The 27,333-nt window shown below is 35.9% G+C and overlaps 2 long non-coding RNA genes across 2 annotated transcripts in view; one reads left to right on the top strand and one right to left on the bottom strand.

Annotated features, from left to right (window-relative positions):
* Nucleotides 1–1,997, top strand: part of LOC137643717 (uncharacterized) — a 15,914-nt gene extending 13,917 nt beyond the window's left edge. Inside the window, exon 3 of the long non-coding RNA XR_011045055.1 lies at nt 1,641–1,997. This is a non-coding gene — a long non-coding RNA (uncharacterized lncRNA). The remainder of the gene's footprint in view (nt 1–1,640) is intronic.
* A 115-nt stretch (nt 1,998–2,112) lies between these two features.
* Nucleotides 2,113–27,333, bottom strand: part of LOC137643716 (uncharacterized) — a 30,192-nt gene continuing 4,971 nt past the window's right edge. The window contains exons 2-4 of the long non-coding RNA XR_011045054.1: nt 25,504–25,607; nt 24,211–24,260; nt 2,113–2,268 (exon numbers count right to left, since the gene is read on the bottom strand). This is a non-coding gene — a long non-coding RNA (uncharacterized lncRNA). The remainder of the gene's footprint in view (nt 2,269–24,210; nt 24,261–25,503; nt 25,608–27,333) is intronic.

Here is a 27,333-nt window from a genome sequence, read left to right as displayed (position 1 = left end):
GGGGACTTTATGTCATAGTGATTTTCAATAGAAACAAACTAGTTATTTATCTTCAACGGTTGAAACTACAAAAAAATATTACAGTAATCAAAATGTGTATGAAATTAAACATGATACAAGATGGAGTATGTTTACTTAATTTTCTAGAATGAAATAGGTCCAAGAACATCACTGAGAACATATGCATTCTTTCGCATATTGCACTAGACATTGCATCATAGTATTTAACATATCATAAGTTAGGTCATCAATTGTTTTGAGTTTCCATGAAATATTAGGTGAAGACTACAATAGTAAAAGTAAGAAAAACTTTTGGCCATTTTTTCATATATTGAGTAGGTATTCTTGAAAGAAATATCTAGAAAGTATAAGTTCCAATGAAATATAAGGTAAGGACTACTATAGTAAAAGTAAGAAAAACTCTTGGCCATTTTTTTCCTACATTGAATAGGTATTCTTGAAAAAAATATCTATTAGTATAAGTTCCAGTTCCCTCTGATTTAATGATCAAATATTACATATTAGAGATATAATACTTCACAATCCAATATTGGTAACCAGTCTTTTCGCCGCTAGAGGGACTTTCACTTGAGACAATTGTAGGGCTGATCCGCTATCCAGTACATAAAGTCAAATGTCCTATTGTGATGCTAATAGTAGACTCTAGTTAATGCTAAATTCCAAATTTCAACCAGGGAGGTACTTAAAAATACAAAGGAAAGTTTATTATGAAAAAAAAAACGAAAACACTTCTAGAATCCTATTTTCTCAGTGGACGATGTTTGGGACTATTAAAATACTGTATGTGTACATAGAAAATGAATTAGACACTGTATCTCATGTGAAATGTAATATTACGCACATTTTCATTTCTGTAATGTTTGTAGTATCAACCGTTACACATATACAAACGATTGTGTTTTTACTAAAGTCAAGACTGTAGCCTACTTAGCTGTGACTTTTAAATCACATAAATCCATATGTATAAAGGTTTGAACTAGTGGAAAATCACCATGGCATTTAGGCCCGTCCATCTTGTACGGCTCATGGACTATTAACATGATAGCAAAGGACAATTGTCAGGTTCATAATAGATACCTAATATCTCGAACTTGTTCTATCCCTACTCTCTTCATTAGGGTTTTTTTTTCATCTGGTGTTAGGATACGGGGTTGTTAATTTAACTTTATATATTGAACTTGTTAACATCCAATATGATATTGTACTGTAGCGGTTTTAACTTCATGGATTTTGTTGAAGTTTGTTCCATAGTGACAAAAATTTCCATCTCTTCACTAGGCTTAGTTCATCTGATGTTAGGATACAGGGTTCATAAGTAAATATTATGTATTGAATTTGTTAATATGCAATAGGATATATCTGAATCCCTGATTTTGTACTGCAGTATTTTCATTTTCCGAATTATTTATTCCTCCAGGTTTTAGTATGTGAGCAAAGGTTCCCTTCGCACCTGGAAACAAAAATGAGTTTCTCCAACGCTGTGGGTAGCTCGAAAATAGTGAAGTGTTTAGGTATCTCTGCAATTGCCATGCTAGAATCTGTATAGTTACAAATATCTTCAGTAAGTTTTAATTTCATTGTATAGGATCGCATACTCATAACTGCTATGTTTATTTCAGAACTATCGTACAAAGTTGACCGAGTTTATGTGTACCAAATGGAAACGGGGACGGCAGATGGAGTTACAGGTAATGGACGGACACGAGACGCATGGTTTAAAGGTGTAGGAGAAAATTATTCGAAGGAAAGGCCTGCAGTGTAGGATCGGGTCGAAAATCACTTTTTGTGCGTGGAAACTATCTCCAGTAATTCCAAAGAAAAATTCTGTATGGCAACTCTTGGGAACCATACCTACTACATCTTTGGACTGGTTTGTCTGTACTATATTTATAAACTTATGTAGCACGTTATATTATATGTACACCATTATATCAACATGTTTTGGTTCAAATAAAATTGTCAAATAAAATTGCTAAATATCACTTTTTGTTTATTAAAATCCAATTTTATTTTACATTGATGTCAAAGGCAGCTATCGCCGCTACCGCAGCAAAAAAAAAAAAAAAAAAAAAAAAATTAAAAATCATAATTTAGTCTTATACAATTATGCGACAATTATGCGTCCAGATATATAGTCAGTTCGCCCTGGAGTACCAGCGACTTTGTCATTTTTCTTGATTGTCGGCGATCTTCTTGCTTCTCTCTGCAGTTCTTGGTCATTAAATGCACAACACTCACTCTGAATACCTGCAAAACAAAAAATTTCACAATTAGTCAAGGGTTAACGGACACCTTAGCACATGAAAATCCATTTCATTTCATTTGCTTTAGAAAGGGAAAAATGGATTTAGCAAAATGGATTTAGCAAAATGGATTTAGCAAATGGACTTAGAAATGGAAAAATGGAAATGCATTTAGCAAATGGACTTAGAAATGGAAAAATGGATATAGCAAAAGGACTTAGAAATGGGAAAAGGGATTTAGCAAATGGACTTAGAAATGGGAAAAGGGATTTAGCAAATGGACTTAGAAATGGGAAACGGATTTAGCAAATGGACTTAGAAATGGAAAAATGCATTTAGCAAATGGACTTAGAAATGGAAAAATGCATTTAGCAAATGGACTTAGAAATGGAAAAATGCATTTAGCAAATGGACTTAGAAATGGAAAAATGCATTTAGCAAATGGACTTAGAAATGGAAAAATGCATTTAGCAAAAGGACTTAGAAATGGAAAAATGCATTTAGCAAATGGACTTAGAAATAAAAAAATGGATATAGCAAATGGACTTAGAAATGGGAAAAGGGATTTAGCAAATGGACTTAGAAAGGGAAAAGGGATTTAGCAAATGGACTTAGAAAGGGAAAAATGGATTTAGCAAATGGACTTAGAAATGGAAAAATGCATTTAGCAAATGGACTTAGAAATGGAAAAATGCATTTAGCAAATGGACTTAGAAATGGCAAAAGAGATTTAGCAAAAGGACTTAGAAATGGAAAAATGCATTTAGCAAATGGACTTAGAAATAAAAAAATGGATATAGCAAATGGACTTAGAAATGGGAAAAGGGATTTAGCAAATGGACTTAGAAAGGGAAAAGGGATTCAGCAAAGGGACTTAGAAATGGAAAAATGCATTTAGCAAATGGACTTAGAAAAGGAAAAATGGATTTAGCAAATGGACTTAGAAATGGAAAAATGGATTTAGCAAATGGACTTAGAAATGGAAAAATGGATTTAGCAATTGGACTTAGAAATGGCAAAACAGATTTAGCAAAAGGACTTAGAAATGGAAAAATGCATTTAGCAAATGGACTTAGAAATGGAAAAATGGATTTAGCAAATGGACTTAGAAATGGCAAAAGGGATTTAGCAAATGGACTTAGAAATAGAAAAATGGATAGAGCAAATGGACTTAGAAATGGAAAAATGGATTTAGCAAATGGACTTAGAAATGGCAAAAGGGATTTAGCAAATGGACTTAGAAATAGAAAAATGGATAGAGCAAATGGACTTAGAAATGGAAAAATGGATTTAGCAAATGGACTTAGAAATGGCAAAAGAGATTTAGCAAATGGACTTAGAAATGGAAAAATGCATTTAGCAAATGGACTTAGAAATGGAAAAATGCATTTAGCAAATGGACTTAGAAATGGAAAAATGCATTTAGCAAATGGACTTAGAAATGGAAAAATGCATTTAGCAAATGGACTTAGAAATGGAAAAATGCATTTAGCAAATGGACTTAGAAATGGAAAAATGCATTTAGCAAATGGACTTAGAAATGGAAAAATGCATTTAGCAAATGGACTTAGAAATGGAAAAATGCATTTAGCAAATGGACTTAGAAATGGAAAAATGCATTTAGCAAATGGACTTAGAAATGGAAAAATGCATTTAGCAAAGGGACTTAGAAATGGAAAAATGCATTTAGCAAAGGGACTTAGAAATGGAAAAATGCATTTAGCAAAGGGACTTAGAAATGGAAAAATGCATTTAGCAAAGGGACTTAGAAATGGAAAAATGCATTTAGCAAATGGACTTAGAAATGGAAAAATGCATTTAGCAAATGGACTTAGAAATGGAAAAATGGATATAGCAAATGGACTTAGAAATGGAAAAATGGATTTAGCAAATGGACTTAGAAATGGAAAAATGGATTTAGCAAATGGACTTAGAAAGGGTAAAATTGATTTAGCAAATGGACTTAGAAAGGGAAAACGGATTTAGCAAATGGACTTAGAAAGGGAAAAACGGATTTAGAAAATGGACTTGAAATTGGAAAAATGGATTTAGCAAATGGACTTAGAAATAGAAAAATGGATTCAGCAAATGGACTTAGAAAAATGGATTTAGCAAATGGACTTAGAAAAATGGAAAAATGCATTTAGCAAATGGACTTAGAAATGGAAAAATGCATTTAGCAAATGGACTTAGAAATGGAAAAATGCATTTAGCAAATGGACTTAGAAAATGAAAAATGCATTTAGCAAATGGACTTAGAAATGGAAAAATGGATATAGCAAATGGACTTAGAAATGGCAAAAGGGATTCAGCAAATGGACTTAGAAATAGAAAAATGGATAGAGCAAATGGACTTAGAAATGGAAAAATGGATTTAGCAAATGGACTTAGAAATGGCAAAAGGGATTTAGCAAATGGACTTAGAAATAGAAAAATGCATTTAGCAAATGGACTTAGAAATGGAAAAATGGATTTAGCAAATGGACTTAGAAATGGCAAAAGAGATTTAGCAAAAGGACTTAGAAATGGAAAAATGCATTTAGCAAATGGACTTAGAAATGGAAAAATGGATTTAGCAAATGGACTTAGAAATGGAAAAATGCATTTAGCAAATGGACTTAGAAATAAAAAATGGATATAGCAAATGGACTTAGAAATGGGAAAAGGGATTTAGCAAATGGACTTAGAAATGGAAAAATGCATTTAGCAAATGGACTTAGAAATGGAAAAATGGATATAGCAAATGGACTTAGAAATGGAAAAATGGATTTAGCAAATGGACTTAGAAAGGGAAAAATTGATTTAGCAAATGGACTTAGAAAGGGAAAACGGATTTAGCAAATGGACTTAGAAAGGGAAAAACGGATTTAGAAAATGGACTTGAAAATGGAAAAATGGATTTAGCAAATGGACTTAGAAAGGGAAAAAACGGATTTAGAAAATGGACTTGAAAATAGAAAAATGGATTCAGCAAATGGACTTAGAAAAATGGATTTAGCAAAGGGACTTAGAAATGGAAAAATGCATTTAGCAAATGGACTTAGAAAAGGAAAAATGGATTTAGCAAATGGACTTAGAAATGGAAAAATGGATTTAGCAAATGGACTTAGAAATGGCAAAACAGATTTAGCAAAAGGACTTAGAAATGGAAAAATGCATTTAGCAAATGGACTTAGAAATGGAAAAATGGATATAGCAAATGGACTTAGAAATGGCAAAAGGGATTCAGCAAATGGACTTAGAAATAGAAAAATGGATAGAGCAAATGGACTTAGAAATAGAAAAATGGATTTAGCAAATGGACTTAGAAATGGCAAAAGGGATTTAGCAAATGGACTTAGAAATAGAAAAATGGATAGAGCAAATGGACTTAGAAATGGAAAAATGGATTTAGCAAATGGACTTAGAAATGGCAAAAGAGATTTAGCAAAAGGACTTAGAAATGGAAAAATGCATTTAGCAAATGGACTTAGAAAGGGAAAACGGATTTAGCAAATGGACTTAAAAATGGAAAAATGGATTTAGCAAATGAACTTAGAAATAGAAAAATGGATTTAGCAAATGGATTTAGCAAATGGACTTAGAAATGGAAAAATGCATTTAGCAAATGGACTTAGAAATGGAAAAATGAATATAGCAAATGGACTTAGAAATGGAAAAATGAATATAGCAAATGGACTTAGAAATGGAAAAATGGATAGAGCAAATGGACTTAGAAAGGGAAAAAACGGATTTAGCAAATGGACCTAGAAATGGAAAAAAAAGATTTAGCAATTGGACTTAAAAATGGAAAAATGGATTTAGCAAATGGACTTAGAAATGGAAAAATGGATTCAGCAAATGGATTTAGCAAATGGACTTAGAAATGGAAAAATGGATAGAGCAAATGGACTTAGAAATATAAAAATGGATAGAGCAAATGGACTTAGAAAGGGAAAAATGGATTTAGCAAATGGACTTAGAAATAGAAAAATGGATAGAGCAAATTGCCTTAGAATTGGGAAAATGGATTGAGCAAATGGACTTAGAAATAGAAAAATGGATAGAGCAAATTGCCTTAGAATTGGGAAAATGGATTTAGCAAATGGACTTAGAAATAGAAAAATGGATAGAGCAAATTGCCTTAGAATTGGGAAAATGGATTTAGCAAATGGACTTAGAAATAGAAAAATGGATAGAGCAATTGGACTTAGAAATGGGAAAAGGGATATAGCAAATGGACATAGAAATGGAAAAATGCATTTAGCAAATGGACTTAGAAATGGAAAAATGCATTTAGCAAATGGACATAGAAATGAAAAATGGATTTAGCAAATGGACTTAGAAATAGAAAAATGGATAGAGCAATTGGACTTAGAAATGGGAAAAGGGATTTAGCAAATGGACTTAGAAATGGAAAAATGCATTTAGCAAATGGACTTAGAAATGGAAAAATGCATTTAGCAAATGGACTTAGAAATGGAAAAATTTATTTAGCAAATGGACTTAGAAATGGAAAAATGGATATAGCAAATGGACTTAGAAATGGAAAAATGGATTTAGCAAATGGACTTAGAAATGGGAAAAGGGATTTAGCAAATCGACTTAGAAATAGAAAAATGGATAGAGCAAATGGACTTAGAAATAGAAAAATGCATTTAGCAAATGGACTAAGAAATGGAAAAATGGATTCAGCAAATGGATTTAGCAAATGGACTTAGAAATGGGAAAAGGGATTTAGCAAATGGACTTAGAAATGGGAAAAGGGATTTAGAAAATGGACTTAGAAATGGAAAAATGCATTTAGCAAATGGACTTAGAAATGGAAAAATGCATTTAGCAAATGGACTTAGAAATGGAAAAATGGATTCAGCAAATGGACTTAGAAATGGAAAACTGGATATAGCAAATGGACTTAGAAATGGAAAAATTAATTTAGCAAATGGACTTAGAAAGGGAAAAACGGATTTAGCAAATGGACTTAGAAAGGGAAAAGCGTTTTCAAAATTTAAAGTTCAAGTTTTTAAAAAGAAATCAGTAGTAGTTTTAACAGGGAGAAAACTAATATAAAAACATAGTTAGTAAATAAATAAGTCAATAAAACACTATTGTCATAAATCAATAAGGCTACAAAACAGTCTAACAATTCAAATTCTTGAGACTATGAAAATGTTCGTAAAAAACTAATGTATTTATGACTCGAGAGGGGAAAGGAGGCTGGGAATATCAAGTCCAAGGAGACAGATAAATGAAAGAAAATAAAAAGGCAAGTAGAGAGAAATGAAAGAAATGCAAGAAGACATAAATGAGAAAAAATAAAAAGACTAAGTAGAGACAGAAATGAAAGAAATAATGCAAGGAGACAAAACGAAGAGAAATGAAAGAGGAAGAAAATATAAACAAATATGAAAACAGAAGAGAAATGAACGAGGAAGAAAATAAAAAGACAAGTAGAGAGAAATGAAAGAAATGCAAGAAGACAGATAAATGAAAGAAAATAAAAAGACAAGTAGAGAGAATTGAAAGAAAATAAAAAGAAAGTAGAGAGAATTGAAAGAAAATAATGCAAGGAGATAAAACAAAAATTAAAGGAGAGAGAGAAATGAAAGAAAGAGGAACATTGTTGATTGAAGAGAGACAAAAACAGATTTGAAAGAGACGTGAGGAACGGTGGTATTGTAGTTCAATAAAAGGCATAGGATACAAATACTATAAAAATAGATGTAAGGTCATATACAAAGAATAAATACTGACGTAAAGACAAAATGACAAGACAAAAATGAAGTAAAAATAACAGCAGAGAGAGAGAGAGAGAGAGAGAGAGAGAGAGAGAGAGAGAGAGATAATTATTCTAGTATTAATAAATCATGAAAGAAAATTAATAATTCTTGTATTAGTGACTCATGACAAATACACCAATTTATTTCACAATACTGCATATCGATTTAAGCAATTTAGCCATATCAACGCATTTAGTGATACTATCTCACCGGACCCAAGAGAAACGATGAAAAGCGAAGGTGGATGGACTGTATCAAAGATGACCTTCGATCAAAGGGATTAACCGGTGATGAAGTGTGGGACAGAGGTAGATGGAGAACGCTTGGCCAGAAACATCGACCCCACATAAAAGTGGGAAAAGATGCAGACAAAGAAGAAGAAGAAGAAGAACGCACTTAGTGATACTAATGAAAAACCACGTTATATATAATTGGATATCGACATTGAATAAAGGCAGGCAGAGAGGCAGGCAGGCAGGCAGAGAGGTGGGCAGACAGGCAGAGAGGTAGGCAGGCAGGCAGAGAGGTAGGCAGGCAGGCAGGCAGAGAGGTAGGCAGGCAGGCAGGCAGAGAGGTAGGCAGAGAGGCAGGCAGGCAGCAGAGAGGCAGGCAGAGAGGCAGGCAGAGAGGCAGGCAGGCAGGCAGGCAGGCAGAGAGGGAGGCAGGCAGGCAGAGAGGTAGGCAGGTAGGCAGGCAGGCAGAGAGGTAGGCAGGCAGGCAGGCAGAGAGGTAGGCAGGCAGGCAGGCAGGCATCAGAACGACCTGCACTGAAGTTGCAGTCCATAAGTAGGATAAGAGGTAATATAGAGGGAAGTTATGGGACTCTGTATTCTTATACTTGTGCTTACAGTGGATGACACGAGGCATACTGAATGCACTGAACCTCCTACAACGAAATCAAGTATTGTAACCTCCCTTTACCCTTGAATAACACGGTCTTCATACATAATTCTGGAGCACAGTTGAGCTCTCAAACTAAAGTGTGTAACGTCTGGAAATTATTCAATTTGAATGAAACTGCCTTTGCACGTCGTTCATTTGAAGCAATATAAGTGTTTATTCCAAACGTTTTAACAGGGCTCCACAAGGCACTAGAAGAGTTGCAAGACCCAAGCCTACATGGCTGAGGACTATGAAGCGTGAAGTAGGTAATAATGAATGGAGAAGTAATAAATTAAAAGCTAAAGATAGAGACGACTGGCGAAATCTAACAGAGGCCTTTGCGTCAATAGACGTAGGAGGAGGAGATGATGATTATGATGATGATTATAATAATAGAAGCGAATATTACTAATTAAGAGATAGACCTTTACTTATAATAAATATGCAGATGAATACCTATTCCGTAGTATTTAGATTAAGAAATATTTCACGCCTTAACCATGAAAACCATCTATTCACTCGTCAGAGAAAGAAATTGAACTTCACGAGGATAGTAATTGTATGAGCAAATCAAGCATCAGAATATTTCATTATATTAATCCCTAACAACTGCCCCCCCCCCCCCACATTCATCAACCATCCAACCCTCAACCCACCCACCCCCACCAACCCCACCTCTCCACGTAACCCTCAACACATTAATTAAAACTCAAGCATATGCCATGTGGCCATCATCTAAAATGTTGCTGCTTTTTACCTTAGATTACCTTAAAACGTTTTTCCATTTCCTTAAATCTTGTTAGTAAAACCGAAATTACCTTAGAATTACCATGAAACCATGAAAATTACCTCAAACTAAGGTAATTAAATACCTTAAAAGTTTAAACCTTGCATCAGACAACTACAGCATCATACAATTTCGGGTAAAATATTAACAATGTAATATTAATTACGAACAATAGGGACAGTAAAACTTAACAGCATTTCAATATTTAGTTACGAAGACTTAGTTTAATTATTAAGTAATAACTGGAAAATCTCCAAAAAGCCACGCTAGATCCCAGATGAAGACTTGGGTCATATGAGCATAATTAAATCGTCGAGGAGAGAAAACATTTAACAGGATTCATCTTGAGAATTACGACAATGAGGTAATATGTATGTATGTATGTCTCTCTCTCTCTCTCTCTCTCTCTCTCTCTCTCTCTCTCTCTCTCTCTCTCTCTCTCTCTCTCTCTCTCTCCAAGAACCTAAAATTTCATGATTACATCAAAATAAGTAAAAAATATTTTTATACATTTTCTAATAGATTATTAACCTCTCCTAATACATCTTTATATATTTGTGATTAATTATCGTTTATTATCTATAAAGACAAACTAAATTTCAACAATTCCTTTTTCCAATCCAATAGACCCTTTAAAAGAACTTTTTCCACTTGGTCGAGTTCACGAAATTTCTCTTTTCAAGATTAAATCAGTATTTACTTCCACAACAAAGCGTGCGCTCACGAGCGCGCAAAGGATTACAGTACGCACATTGTTACATTGGCGTGACGTCGAACGACTGGTGTTACTGGATAAGCATTAACATTTGATTTTATATTTTATTTCAGGAAAAAGTATCAGGCTAAAGACAATTAGATTCAGTTCGGCTTTATTTGGTTTGCTAAACTAATCCAGATGTTTTTAGAATTATTTCTGGTCTTAAGCCTACATACTCACCACTCCACACCCCTCCCCCTACTAAAAGACTTGAGAGAGAGAGAGAGAGAGAGAGAGAGAGAGAGAGAGAGAGAGAGAGAGAGAGAGAGAAACTTAAGTTCGATCTTAGATTTTCACATGAAATAGTACACGAATTTGTCATGCAAGACCTCGAGAACTGATTTATGTGATGCGTTACAAAAACACATTGGTCTAAAAAAAAACACTTCAAAATTTCGGATTTTAAATTAAAATTTCTGCAATGACACTGACTTTAAAAATAAACAATAAACAAAATTCAATCAACTTTGGAACAACCTTTAGCAGCCTGGGGTTTTGGATCACACTAATCCAAAATGACCTTCGACTTGATTAAAATTTGGATACAGCAAATAACTTGGTAACCATCACTGTATTGAGGTTTAGAAATAGGAGAAAAATCGCCTACAATATCGAGCTGCTTTACCAATAGTATTTATAAGGAACCCAAAAGCTAACCAACCAAAAAGCTAAAAGCCTAAAGCTAGATAACCAACCCAAAGCTAACCAACCCAAAACCTAACCAACCCTGAAGCTCAGAAACCCTAAAGCTAAGTCAACCAAAAGCTAAGAAACTTTAAAGTTAACTAACCCAAAAGCCATGAAACTCTAAAGCTAACCAACCCAAAGGCTAACCAACTCCAAACCTAAGACACCCAAAAGCTAAGAAACCCAAAATCAAACCAACCCAAAATCAAACCAACCCAAAAGCAACGAAACACAAAAGCTGAAACCTTCAAGCTCATGCAGAGTTATACGAGGAAATCATTCTGAAATGCCCTTCAATGTATGAGGTCGGATACTGAAGAAGGGCTTCAAGGCCTGTCATATATTAATTACCAGAGTAACCCCTTCACTGGCCTAACAACATCCATCTCCCTACCACCAACAAGAACTACACCCCCCCCCCCCCCCATCTGAAGAAAAATACGATCAATAAACTTCATGGTTGTGGTGGCCGCTGTGGTAACGTCCCTGACTGGTGAACGCCAGACTGGGGGTTAGAGTCCCGCTCAAACTCAGTTTCTTTGGTCGTTGCAATCTCACCATCCCTGTGAGCTAAGGAATGGAGGTTTGGGGGAGCCTGTATGTCTATCTGCTGAGTCACCAGCAGCCATTGCCTGGCACTCCTTGGTCCTAGCTTAGTTAGAGAGGGGGCTTGGGAGCTGATCATATCTATGTATATATGGTCAGTCATTGCCTGGCACTCCTTAGTCCTAGCTTGGGTAGAGAGGGGGCTTGGGAGCTGACCATATCTATGTATATATGGTCAGTCACTAGGGCAATGGCCTGCTCGATAGGGCTGTCACTGTCCCTTCCCTCTACTATTCCCGAGCGATCTTTTAACCTTAACCTTTAACCCCTTTTAGGTCTAGTCAAGACAATGGATAGATCATAACAGCCCAAAAGACCAAACTTTGTGGGCTCCCATTCCGGTGGACTTTCATGATTGTATCAGTACATTAAATACTATTCCTAAAAAGAATTACCCACTGAATTAATGGCAGTTTTCAATCGGTTATTACGTACCTTTGCGAGAGAGAGAGAGAGAGAGAGAGAGAGAGAGAGAGAGAGAGAGAGAGAGAGAGAGAGAGAGAGAGAGAGGAGAGAAAGTCAGTAATTTCCTTCATAAATTTTCACTGGGCATAACTGCTAGTATCACAGTATACAATGAAAATTAAAACTTAGATTCTCCATTAACTTTAACACCCGCCTTTTTTTTTTTTTTTTTTTTTTTTATTAAATGCAATGTATCAACTACGGAGAGAATAATGGCAGCTGTTATAGGGATCTTTATTGGACGCTAGAAAACTACATAAGCAATTTTGCTTATATATTATAAATCCACCACTAAGACAATTTATCAGATACCTATGTACCACAACAAGACAAACTTTCAAATCGAAGGCTGAAATAATATTACAACAGTTTTAAACTATCACATAACATTAACTAGTTAGAAAAATACAAATTAACTCCAAATTATATTGGTTTGCTCCGACACTTATCCTAACCGTACGCTATTTATAGGAATTATCTTTTGGCGATGCTGGAAGACTATAATAAGCTCCCACGAAACATTCGAATGATTGAAGACATTAAAAGGCCTTCAAGAGGAAACTGAAGACTTTCTTATTTAAAAAATCATACAACATTGACGATTTAACAGTAAATGAACAATACGTGATCTTAAGCGATAAATACTCTGAACGAACAAGGCAAAACGATACCGGAGGTCCTGTAGAGTAGAGTGCTGCTGTATGGGACCGGAAAAGCAGCCATCAAAGTAAAGTAAAGTAAATAAGTAAGTAAGATTAGCCATAAAATCTTTTAAGCGAGGTGGCAAATACCGACCCGCTTTCTCTGAAGTGTTTTAATCTTTAAAAACGCATATGCTAAAATTCTGATGCGTCATATAGTTGACTATATGAGATAAAACTTTATTCATTCTTTTAAGCCACGTAGCTAGAAAATAGCAATTACGAATATTAACCCAAAAAACCTAAGTTTTAGGATATTTACATTTTATTCGTAAGTAATTGCTTAGACTTCAATTTTAGATTAAAAAACCTCAGACCATGGCAACAGCAGTTAATATATCAAATCACAAACTGTGCTTAAAAGACATACCAGTTAGATTAACCATACTAAAGGAAGAAGGAAATTTCAAACATAATTCAAGATTATTAAAGTAAGCTAAATCCCAACACTATTCGACTTATATACCAAAAGCAGCACAGACATATAACTATAAACTTGCAATATGTCGGGAGTCTAGTGCGAGGGAGTTCAGTGCCCAGCACAGTGAACGAATTCTGAACACCAAGATAAAACTATGATTGTTGACATGAGAGAGAGAGAGAGAGAGAGAGAGAGAGAGAGAGAGAGAGAGAGAGAGAGAGAGAGAGAGCCTATATGCAATTTTGTATAACAAAATGCATGCATTAACTCATGTACTCGTCATCAAGCACTGTCTTGTGAATATACTGAAAGGTCTCGACTATAATGTGAACTGCCCTATGATAGCTGCGTGTCAGGTAGCCGGCAAAAAAATTCTGGGATTTTGACTGATTTTCTGGCTCGGTTGGGGACGTGGCTAGGTTTCGTCAGAAGCAGGCCTGGTCAGAAGGTAGTACGAGGAGAAGGAGAGAAGCCTGAGGTCAGTTCCAGGAGGAAAGAGGTCTGAGGTCAGTTCCAGGAGGAAAGAGGTCTGAGGTCAGTTCCAGGAGGAAAGGGACACAGGGAACATTAATAGAATTTTATGTGGAATTTTCCTGTAACCTATTGGAGTTATGAGTGTTAATCTGTGTATTCTGTTTGTTATTCCTAAAGATATCAAGATATTTTGAATTGTAAACTAAACTTAATCCTACAGAATTCTTTGAGTTGTTAGTCGATACTGTGCTTTATGAAATAATTCATTATATATATTTTGCTTTATTAACTTTTTAGCCTAGATATTTAAAAATGGAAGAATGTATGCTTTTAAATCATATTTTAATCGAATACATTACTTAAAATATCAAGAAACATTATACTGCATTGTGCATTTTGAAAATTTACTACTGCCATCCAAGCTGCTCTAAAATAAAGTTGAAACTTCTGCTGACATCCTAATATTTATCTTTCGTATACCGTAAACTTTACCTACAGTCAATATACTTTCAAGAAGTGACTGGAGAAAAATATAGTATTAAGGTATTGAATGCATTTACCCTTCAAAATTTTAACACAAAATAATAAACATGCCATTAAGTATACTAATAAAACTATGGCAATTAGTAACAAATTATCGCAAAATATCTGAAGACTCATACGACTCGTGAAAAGTAAATCTCAGTCCTGGATAGTGGTTGACAAATTGAGAAATTCGTTACTCTTTTAATGGAATTAAAAGTCTCAACCCTTTAACTGTTTTTAATTTTGTAAAGAAATATAAACAAGCATAGGCCTACCAGTATTTGTTTTAAAATAAAGTGTGGTTTAGCGCACCAAAAGTCTTCAATTATTACAACTACCTACAGTAAATAGATGTGTGTCGGTGAACCGGCAGAAATTCCAGCATGAACTGGAATTCCAGCATGAACTGGAATTCCAGCATGAACTGGAATCCCAGCGTGAACTGGAATACCAGCTGTGTCGAGGGGGCGGGGCTTAAAGGTTTCGTCAGGAGGTAGCTGGACACGATTGGATCAGTCAGTGTTGGAAAGTCACAGTAGAAAGACACGAAGAAAGAGCTCCATAAGCGAATTTAAATGGTTATTTTAAGCCAGTCCATACTTGACAGGTTTAGGCTTATCCACTGCATTTAGTGTGGGAGGGTTTCTTAGGAATACAATCGACACCTATTTTCTTTATCTTGGTTATAAGCGATTAACATTCTCCTTACTAGTTCAGAGAGAGAGAGAGATTCCCAATCCAACTGGATTTGAACATTGAGATCGGTCATATGGCAACGTTAATATCAGACCTGACTTTATAATATAGTTACAAATCGTCTTTTCATCTATACGTAACCAATAGAAATGAGAACTTTAGTACATGTATTAGCAAAACTAATTCAAAACACTGTCAGACCAATGGAAGAGCTAGACTAGGTATAGTCATTAGTCCTCTACAGTAGCCTTTGGATACCGGGTTTGGATAAAAAAAGGAGGGTCATGCCTATTGCTAATTAAACACAATAAGAAATAATAAAAACAATTTTGGAGTTTAGTTCGAGGACAAGAACAGCTAACCAAATATGAAGCAGGCAGTCCAATTGATATGTGCTTGGAGAGAGAGAGAGAGAGAGAGAGAGAGAGAGAGAGAGAGAGAGAGAAAGAGAGAGAGAGAGAGAGCTAATCCGAAATGTGCAGATAAACGTACTAAAGAGCCAAAACAGACTAGCAGACAGACAATTAGAGATAAGCACACCATCTGAGAAGGATAACCCTTGTGAACAGCCCACAAATATGAGTAAACAGTGGTTAAAGTAGTGTAGGTTGTGGGAGTACTTGTGTGTAGAGAAGAATCGAGTTGAACGCGTGTGAGGGGTCGGGGACATACGCACGTCAATGGAGTGCTTTTAGTTTAAATAAAATACATAGAAAAATAAATAACAGGTTGTTATAAGTCTTCATATTTTATATATGACATCAGTGATTTTAATATTGACTGATCCCAAAATATTTTATACTCATTATTGGTTCCTTCTCTTATAGCTTATTTACTTTCCTTAATGGGCTGTTTTTTCCTGTAAGAGCCCTTTTCCAATTAGGGTTGTAGTTTAGATGATGATAATAATAATAATATTATTCCGTAGCAACCTGGTGATTGTGGGAGTGTGGGTTGACTATGGAAATGTAGGGGAGATGTTGATGTTGAGGGTGATTGTGAGGGTTGGGTATAGTAGTAAATGAGGTGTGTCTTGGATACGATTATTTAATTTAACGAAAAGTGCCCCCCCCCCCCTCTCCTCTCTCTCTCTCTCTCTCTCTCTCTCTCTCTCTCTCTCTCTCTCTCTCTCTCTCGAAACATAAATCAATGGGTCCACAGCCCCCAATTCGTAAAATTTAAGCAAACTAGTTAGAAATGCCGAGATCAATGTATAGAAAAGATTTGTTTCAGTTGGTAAAGAAAACCTGAAAGAATTTTTTGCATGTGTAAACAGTAAAAAAAAAAAAAATCTAAAACAACATAAGCCAATTAAGAGACTCACAGGGTAATCTTAAAATAAATTATTTGGAAAAAGCCTAACGGATGAATGCATATCTCACAACATTATTCATTTGGGAAGAATCAACGACCCTCCCCGAAGCAGCTATCAAATATGACGGGCCACAACCACTAAACAGAATTCCCTTTACACATGGAAGATTTCAAAATGAAAACAAAGGGACTCCGTGTGGTAAAAATAAACCTGTTTATATTATCCTGTTGTTCATAAGGAGTGTTGTAATGTATGTACCTTCTTAGTTAACACAAATGTTTATTTATGTTTATGACTGTCTGATAATGTTTGTTTTGTTGTTTGCAGTGTACAACTGCAGTGGAATTGTTAATTGAATAAAACCTTAGTTCTGGATACACCGGGTTTACTTCAATTTATTCAATTAATCAATTCAGTCGCCATGGAACGGCTTCTGCGCCCATCCCGGTTTGATGTGGACCCTGACTCTGCCCAGGCTGCCAAGGAGTGGACACACTGGCTGAGGACATTTACAAACTTCGTTGAAGCGGTGCAGTTGACTACCCCTACGCTTGACAAACTGGTTCTTCTCACTAACTATGTGGCTCCTAGTGTGTATGACTACATTTCTGAGTGTGAGACTTATGAGAACGCTGAAGAGGTTTTGACATCTTTGTACGTGAAACCAAACAATGAAATATTTGCCAGGCATCTACTTGCCACTCGCAGGCAAAACTCGGGTGAGTCCCTGGATCAGTTCCTGCAGGCACTGAAGCTACTTGCTAAGGACTGTCAATTCAAAAGTGTAACTGCGGAGGAAGCATGTGACAGTTATGTTCGGGATGCCTTCATTAATGGTTTGGTCTCTGGTGCAATACGCCAGCGTCTGTTGGAGAATTTGACACTGAGCTTAAATACTGCTTATGAACAGGCCCGCACTCTAGAAATGGCCCAGAAGCATTCAGCCTCCTACTCTTCAGCAGAACCTGTTAATGCTGCTGTGTCAGCAATGAATCGAGAGGAGGAATCGTTTAGTGCTGAAAATAACAGTGTGTCTGTTTCTGCTGCTACTTCTAGTGCTCGATGTTTTTTTTGTGGGAACAACTGGCATCCCCGAACTCAGTGTCCTGCTAAGGACGCAGTGTGTTTGAAATGTAAGAAGCAAGGACATTATGCTAAGGTGTGCCGCTCTGTGAAACAGGCGAGTGGCTCTTCTAGCCCAAAATATTCTTCAGCAATGCTAGCTTCTATAGTGGGGGCCTCCCCTAAATGTCTTGAAAAATCTATAACACCTCTCAAGCTTAATGGTAGCCCTGTCAGTGCCCTTATTGATACTGGGAGTTCGGACAGCTTTGTGCGTCATAATTTAGTAGACCTAAACAAACTAACTATGTCTCCAGAGCATGGAAAAGTCTCCATGGCTGATGAATCCCTGTCCTCAAACATCTTAGGTCTGTGCAGTGTGGACTTGGAGTTAAAAGGAGAGACTTATCACGGTGTTGAACTCAAGGTGTTATAAAGATTATGTAGTGATGTGATTCTAGGCCATGACTTCCTGAGGAAACATTCTGGTCTGGAAATGGATTTTGGAGGAGAGAAACCTCCTTTGAAGATATGTTCACTAGGTGTTGTTAAGGTGTCCCCTCCTTTCCTTTTCAAGAACCTGACGCCAGATTGTAGACCAGTGGCTAATAAGTCAAGACTATACTCCTTGAGTGACAAGAAGTTCATTGAAGCGGAGATTGAGCGTATGATGTCGGAAGGAATAATAAGGCCCAGCAATTCTCCTTGGAGAGCTCAAGTGCTGGTGACATCAGGGGAGAATCAGAAAAGGAGGATGGTTGTAGATTACTCTCGTACTATAAACAAGTTCACTGAGCTTGATGCTTACCCCTTGCCAAATATCGACGAGATGGTGAACAACATTGCACGGTACAAGGTGTTCAGTACCTTAGATCTGAAAAGTGCTTATCATCAGGTTGCAATAAGAGAAGAGGAGAGACCGTACACTGCATTTGAAGCTGGGGGTAAACTTTACGAGTTCAATCGCATTCCATTTGGAGTGAAAAATGGAGTGGCTGCTTTTCAACGTGTGCTTGACGAAATCCTTAAGAAAGAAAAAGTAGGTGGTACATTTGCTTATGTAGACAATGTTACTGTGTGTGGTGAGACAGAGGAGGAGCATGACCAGAATTTAAGAGGGTTTTTGAAGGTGGCTGAGGAATACAACCTGACTCTAAACCACAGCAAGTGTGACTTCAAAGTCAGAACCATTAAATTACTTGGGTATTCAGTAACGGATGGGGAAATAAAACCCGACCCAGAACGCTTGCAACCACTGTGGAATCTTTCACCCCCAAAGGATGCAGCTTCTCTTCGCATGACCATGGGATTGCTTGCACATTACTCTAGATGGATCCCAAATTTTTCAGAGAAAATCCGCCCTCTCACACAAGCCAATGGTTTTCCTTTATCTACTGAAGCACTGCAAGCTCTCGGGAACTTGAAGAAAGACATTGCTAGTGCTGTGGTAACGGCCATTGATCCCACCTCTCTTTTCACTGTGGAAACGGACGCCTCAGGTCATGCGATAGCAGCTACTCTGACACAGAATAATCGCCCAGTGGCTTTCTTCTCCCGCACTCTCACTCGCAGTGAACAGGGACATTCTGCAGTGGAAAAGGAAGCTTATGCCATAGTGGAGGCATTGAGGAAGTGGAGACACTACTTAATTGGACACCATTTCAAGCTCATCACGGACCAGCGTAGTGTAAAGTTTATGTTTGACTCTAAATCAAACAGTAAAATAAAGAATGACAAAATAGCAAGGTGGAGAGTTGAACTCTCATGTTTTCACTATGATATAGTATACCGTCCAGGAACAGAGAACATACCAGCTGATGCTCCTCTCCCGCATCTGTGGTGCCACTACTTCTGATAAACTTCGAGAACTTCATGAAATCCTATGTCACCCAGGAATATCTCGTATGATGCATTTCGTCCGAGGGCGGAATCTACCTTACTCGATAGAAGAAGTGAAGAAAATTACCACCTCTTGCCAATTGTGTTTAGAGCTCAAACCTCGATTCTTCAAATACTCGGGACAACTGATCAAAGCAACCCAGCCATTCGAGAGGCTGAACTTAGATTTCAAAGGCCCAGTTCCCTCTCAATCTAGAAACAAGTACTTCCTCACGGTTGTGGATGAATTTTCAAGGTTCCCTTTTGTTTTCCCTTGCGCTGATATGACCACTCGAACTGTCATCAGTTGTTTGGTGCAACTATTTGCTTTGTTTGGTATGCCAGCATACATCCACACTGACAGGGGTGCATCTTTCATGTCTGAAGAGCTGAAGGATTTCCTGATGAAGAAAGGTGTAGCTACCAGTCGCACTACACCTTATAACCCTAGAGGGAATGGTCAGGCTGAAAAATATAACGGAATTATATGGAAAACTCTAACATTGGCCCTTAAGACAAGAAACCTTGATGTGTCCCAGTGGGAAACTGTTCTCCCAGATGCTCTCCATTCTATACGCTCCTTGTTGTGCACTTCCACGAACAGTACTCCTCACGAGCGCCTTTTCCTGCATAGTAGAAGGTCCACCACCGGCCAATCATTGCCTACTTGGCTTATCCAAGGAGGACGTGCTCTCCTGAGACGCCATGTAAGACACAGTAAGAACGACCCCTTGGTGGATGAGGTTGAAATTGTAGAGACGAACCCTGAGTATGCTCATGTGAAGCTTTCAGATGGTAGGGCGACTACGGTTTCATTAAGACATCTTGCTCCTATGGCTAGTGACTACAGAGAAAATTCAGATGCTGGGGATCCTGCACCTCAGTCCGAGGTTCTTGAGGAATTGTCAGTTGCAAATGCTCCCCAGGAGATTGCACGTGGTTTTCTCCCATGTGGATACTGCTCCTCAGAATGACACTCTTCACGAATCACGTACAGTGCCTCAACAGGTAGCCTCACCTCCTCCACTTCGAAGGTCAGAGAGAGTGAGGCAACCTCCAAAGTACCTTCAGGATTACTCCACGTGAACTTAACTCAGAAGGGAAGAATGTGGTAAAAATAAACCTGTTTATATTATCCTGTTGTTCATAAGGAGTGTTGTAATGTATGTACCTTCTTAGTTAACACAAATGTTTATTTATGTTTATGACTGTCTGATAATGTTTGTTTTGTTGTTTGCAGTGTACAACTGCAGTGGAATTGTTAATTGAATAAAACCTTAGTTCTGGATACACCGGGTTTACTTCACTCCGTAAGTCTAGGGCACCATGTCCAGATAATATTCATCCAAGAGAGATTATAGAACTAGAAAGAGATAACGCCACACTTAAACAAAATTATCCGAAAGACAGCCAACGAAAGAAAGGCACCACAAGGATGGAAACTAAGCAATGTTCCTCTAATCTACAAGAAGGAACCAAATGAAGAACCTCGCAGCTACAGACCTATGTCTCTTGCCTAAGTACCTTGCAAAACTAATTAAATCAATTATAGTACATTCAAAAGTAGAACAGAGAAAAACTATCTGATAGACAGTCAACATGGTTTTAGCCCAAATAGATCCTGTGTGACAAATCAGTTGGAATTTTCCCACATGTTTAGCATAAATGATAAAAGCAGGGCAATAGGATATATCTAGACTTTCAACAAGCTTTTGACAAAGTTCCTCATAAAAAAAAATTAATGGTCAACAGAACTAGGCATCATTGTTGAGCCAGCTGAACGGATCGAAGATTAGCAGACAAACAGAAAACCGGTGTAATCAATGGGAAAGCCCGTGAGCAGCTGTTACAAGAGGAGTACATAAAGGATGCGTCCTTGGCTCATTACTTTTTCTGGTTTACATTAACGAATTAGATTTGGGATCAAATAGTAAAATAGCTAAATTTGCCAACGATACTAAACTAGGCATAAACGCTGCGACCTCGTTAGACATAGAAGCCTTAAGGGAGGATCTAATTAAATTGGGAGAATGGTCCAGAAAATGGCAAATGCCTTTCAACTAAGGGAAATGCAAAGCTATGCACAAAGTTTATGGTAATCCACAAACATTACTCGGTGCTGGGTAATGAAATAGAATGTGTGGACCAAGAGGAAGACCTCGGCATTATTATTAGCAAAGATTTGAAGTTCACAAAACAAAGCACAAAAGCTGAAAAAGCACAAAAACTAATAGGTTACACAGAGAAAATTCAAATACACAAAGACACTGTACTACTGCTGTACTCATCATTAGTAAGATCCCATCTAGAATACGGAGTCCAGTCCTGGGCTCCAGTAGCATATACATAGACTGGAAGCAGTAGAAGCTAGGGCCACCAAACTAGTTCCAACAGTAAGATAATTTGGATATAGACAGAAAATGGAACGCTTGAACTTATTTGATCGACAAACTCGACGACTAAGGGGGCAGTTAATGGAGACATTCTAAATTCTTAAAGGAATAACAAATGTAGACTGCAACAATCTATTCATGATTATCACAAATCAATCCAGAGGTAACGGATACAAACTGGAATTGAAAAGATACACCACTCAATGCGGTAATTTCTTTACATACAAAATAGCAAATGCATGGACAGACTTCAAGCGGATATAGTTAACAGTAACACAGTAAACGAGTTCATGAATAAGGTATACAAAAATAAAAAAAATAAAAAAAAAAACTCTTCGCAGATGTACTAAAAAGTTTGACAAATCCAAAATCCATGTAAAATTTCTCTGCAATTTTGACCTCTACAGGCACTCAAATTCAGATGATGAAACTCTCTCTCTCTCTCTCTCTCTCTCTCTCTCTCTCTCTCTCTCCTCTCTCTCTCTCTCCTCTCTCTCTCTCTCTCTCTCTCTCTCTCTCTCATATATACATACATACATACATACATACATACATAATATATATATATATATATATTATATATATATATATATATATATATATATATATATATATATATATATATATATATATATATATAAACACACATTCAAAGCATCAAGACTATGCCATTTTAAAAGAATATATTAACGTGTATCTCTACTTTATTATCAAAAACTAAAAACTAATAAATCAATGTCCGTTTTTAATACACCCTATGTAACCTCTGACAAACAGAAAACAATATTATCTATTTTCATATTCAGTACTTTTGTACAGTTGTTATTCGCTTATTTCCTTTTCACGCTGGACTGCTTTTACCTGTTGGAGCCCTTGGGCTTGTAGTATTCTTTTTCTAATCTGGGTTGTAACTTGGCTAGTAGTAATGATGGTGATGGTGGTGGTGGTGGTGGTGGTGATGGTGATAGAAGAAATTTAACACCAAATATAACAACGAAAAAAAAAGACATCACAGATGAAAATATGGCTAGTTAAATTTAAAAGCGTAATTTTCCCCTTTTATATTTAGTTGTCATTTGCTCGATGTATTATAAAAAAAAAACCTCTTATCCTATACTGATGCCTGAAAAGGTGTATGCTCAAACAAATGCAATAGTTAACAGCAATAAGAACGTGAATGGTACTTCGAGTGCAACAAAGAAAAGATATAAAAATAAAATAGTTTATAGTCAAAAGTAGTAACGTTTTCTATACCATGAAAATATATCAAAGAAAACTAGAATACTCCTATGTATGACTTAAATATTTTGAGAGAGAGAGAGAGAGAGAGAGAGGGAGAGAGAGGAGAGAGAGAGAGAGAGAGAGAGAGAGAGAGAGAGAGAGAGAGAGAGAGAGAGAGAATGATTTCAACGCAAGACCTAACAACCGCTGACCTTACTGTAACTTGTGAAGAGACCGTAGGAGTCGAAGGAAAAGGGCAAACATTTTCATACACTCACTCAAATGATGAATCGGCCACCACAGAGAGAGAGAGAGAGAGAGAGAGAGAGAGAGAGAGAGAGAGAGAGAGAGAGAGAGAGAGAGAGAGGAGAGAGAGAGAGAATATATGATTCAGTCCGTGACGTTTAAAAGTAGATATAATACATAGATCAACCTCATTCAAAAACAGTATTTATAAATGTGCAACAGGACAAAAAAACAATCACTGTAGCAATCAGTATCGTGACTTCCAAAAGTAATGACTGGAAAATTCATCCTTTTACAGAATATTGGATGAAACTAAGTTCAATTTAACTTCCTTTTATAATGAAGTTTCAAATTGCAATGAAAATTCAGTTTGTGTGTCCAAAATCTAAAAAATGCTGTGAGCATAAATTTTTGTGCAAAGGGGGACCCTTCACTTATATGCTGAACGTTCAGCCAAAATGAAAATAAATCAATATAGACCACAGTACTAATAAATTAAAATTTACATGGAGAAAAAGTATTAATTTTCACACAAAAAAAGAAACGTTGTGAGAGAGAGAGAGAGAGAGAGAGAGAGAGAGAGAGAGAGGAGAGAGAGAGAGAGAGAGAGAGAGAGAGAGAGAGAGAGAGAGAGAGAGAGAGAATATCAGGTAAATGAACAAATGTGAAACGTACAGAAAATCAGGTAAATGAACTAAAGTGGAACATACTGAGTACCAGGTAAAGGAATAAATGTGGAACATACTGAATATCATGTAAATGAATAAAATAGATGTGGAACATACTGAATATCAGGTAAATGAACGAAAGTGGAACATACTGAATATCAGGTAAATGAATAAAATAGATGTGGAACATACTGAATATCAGGTAAATGAGCAAACGTGGAACATAAAGAAAATCAGAAATATGAATTAAAGTGGAACATACAGAAAATCGGGTAAATGAACAAAAGTGGAACATACAGAATATCAGGTAAATGAACAAAAGTGAACATACAGAATATCAGGTAAATGAACAAATGTGGAACATACAGAATATCACAAAAATGAACAAAAGTGGAACACTCACCGTGGATCCATGGATAACAGCATGTTTAACTTTTCAGACAACTTCTCAGCCTGTAAATTAAAGAGATACCAAGTTGAGTTCAATAATCATAGTTATATCTATACAGTACTTTCCAGCGTACATCTTAAAACTGTATTACATCTTCATTGAAGTAATAACAAAATAAGTCACAGAAAATTTTCCAAAGTGTGATGAATATGCATGACAAAACCAACACAATATGGGGCTAAGCAATTCGTGTTTTTAAAACTTTTTTTACTTTCAACAATCATCTATTAAACTGAATTTTTGTAGGCAACTGTCTAAAAAATAGACTGGTCTAAAAAATAGACTGGTCTAAAAAATAGACTGGTCTAAAAAACAGACTGGTCTAAAAAACAGACTTGTCTAAAAAACAGACTTGTCTAAGAATAAGCAGGCTATGATTACTTGAAACTAATTCTTGACTGTCTTAAAAAACTGTATTCTCTCGTGTTGATGTAAACTTTTTAAATATTTTATATAACGTATTCTATAAATTTGTATCAAATTTCACACAACCAGTAATAAATGTACATAGCAATACATTAATAAAGATATCTTAAAATTTTTTAAATCAAATTTCTAAGGACAAAATGATGAAAAATAAAGTAAAAACTCCATCAGTACTGTATTCACATGCTACAGATACATTAAAGGAGCCAAATTTCCTCATGCAAGACCCCATTCAGAAGACACAAAATGATATTGTAAATATAAACCAGCTTTAAAAAGTAGTTTTAACTTTACTGTGCTAGAAAATCAAGCTTCAGAAACTAGTTTTTAACTATTGTGCGAGCAAAGCAAGCTTCAAAAACTAGTTTTAACTATTGTGCGAGCAAAGCTAGCTTCAAAAACTAGTTTTAATTATTGTGCGAGCCAATCAAGCTTCAGAAACTAGGTTTTGACTATTGTGCTAGAAAATTAAGCTTCAGAAAGTAGTTTTAACTTTATTGGCTAGAAAATCAAGCTTCAGAAAGTAGTTTTAAACTTTATTGGGCTAGAAAATCAAGCTTCAGAAAGTAGTTTTAACTTTATTGGGCTAGAAAATCAAGCTTCAGAAAGTAGTATTAACTTTATTATGCTGGAAAATAAAGCTCCAGAAAGTAGTTTTAACTTTATTGTGCTAGAAAATCAAGCTTCAAAAAGTAGTTTTAACTTTATTGTGCTAGAATATCAAGCTTCAGAAAGTAGTTTTAACTGTACTCGCGCTATCTTTAAATTAATTTCGTGTCTCAATGGGGACCCACCACTAATGTCTGAGGGTAAACTCACCATTATTAGATTAAACTATAAGTTTAACAGTACAGGTAGGAGTCATAAGGCTATAGATTAGGGGCTCTCCAGCAGAGCGTTGTTTTCTCTTCTTGGCTTCAATCCTGAAAAATAAATATGTAATTACAAATGAGTCAATCAAAAATAATACATTTCCAAAATGTAGAAAATAAAGAGGTAATTACAAATAAATCCAGAAATCAAAATCAGGCATTTCCAAAATGAAGTAAGGATCTAACTGAAGGAAAATGTTAACATACAAATCTTTACAATATTTAAATGCAAGCCCACTTTTGCACATTATAAGCCAAGAAGCAGATTGGGCTATCAGGTGATTCCATAATTGTTTCAAAGGTCTGGTAAATAACTTGAGACTTGCCTATCTTTAAAATAAAGATAATTTTGAATTAGATAGTTCTTTTAATACCCATCAAAAGTTTCAAATTAATGGAATGGATTGTTGAATGTACATAATTTAGGCCAGAGCTGAGATTGCACAAAGCCAAGTTTCCATATAATTGGGAAAATGATTGCTGTATATACAGTATAAACAAAGATTACAATGATAGAATTATTTCATTAAAATGTGTTATTGCAAGAAAAAATCTGGGAGTTAATGGTCTATAAATTTGCCAATATATTAACTCGTGATGTGAGGGTCAATGACCTACTTTAGAAGAATGAAGATAGCCTCTGACGGAACAATTGGTAATGACCAACCATTGTTCCCAGCCACAGTCTCCGCCATGTTGGTTATAAAATCGAGTCAGTTTATTCATTACAAAAAAAAAAAAAAAATAAACAAATAACTAAGCAAAACCTAGAAAAGGAATAATCATGAAAAGACAAGTCCCTTGGGGGCTGGCAAGAGAAATCACCTCCTAGTAACCCACAAAGCATGATGTTGGCACAAAAAATTTAAGAAAACCTACCAAAATAAAAAAAAAAAAAAAAAAAAAAAAAAAAAAAGCTATTGGGTCTGCCCCAATCTTTTCACCTCCCACTGTACTTCATTATAACAATTCCCCTCCAATCCCTCCAAATATACATGTATATAATATATATATATATATATATATATATATATATATATATATATATATATATATATATATATATATAATATATATATATATATATATATATATATATAATATATATAATATATATATATATGTATATATATATATATATATATATATATATATATATATATATATATATATATATATTATTATATGATTGCCCAACAATTTGCTGAACTGGGGTTCGAGACCTGTTCACGCCCCATAGTTTTTTTTATGTCCGCAACCTCATCATCATTTTGTGAGGGGTTTGGGGGAGGCAATAGCTCTACCTAGCTTGAAGCAGGAGGAGCTTGGGAGCTGATCACATTGGCCAATCTCTAGGGCATTGACACAGTCCGTTGTCTCCGCCGTTCATGAGCAACCTTTAAAACTAAGTGCAGCTAAAGTGGAAGGAATGATGTAATGATAATCAGATATTACATACAGTACACCATATGAAGTGTAATGACGGGACTATCACATTAGTTGAATATTGAGAAACAATTGGATTTCCTAATTTTCCCAAGAAAGTATCTTCATGAAAAGGAAAAATAACTTATGAAATACATTAATCATGTATATTTTCCAACTAGTTGTATTGTGTTTTATACAGTTCAGAAGGAAGATACTTTTTTTTTTCTCCCACACCTCATTTACAAACCCTTCATGCAGGATCCCAGAGGCACATCAAGGATCATGTGGGTAAACATCTACCCAACAAAATAAAAAGGGGCGGGTTGCGAAATCACAACACGCAGCACTT

The sequence above is a fragment of the Palaemon carinicauda genome, chromosome 7 (assembly GCF_036898095.1).
Source record: "Palaemon carinicauda isolate YSFRI2023 chromosome 7, ASM3689809v2, whole genome shotgun sequence".
Lineage (NCBI taxonomy): Eukaryota > Metazoa > Arthropoda > Malacostraca > Decapoda > Palaemonidae > Palaemon > Palaemon carinicauda.
This window is presented reverse-complemented; position numbering and strand designations above follow the sequence as displayed.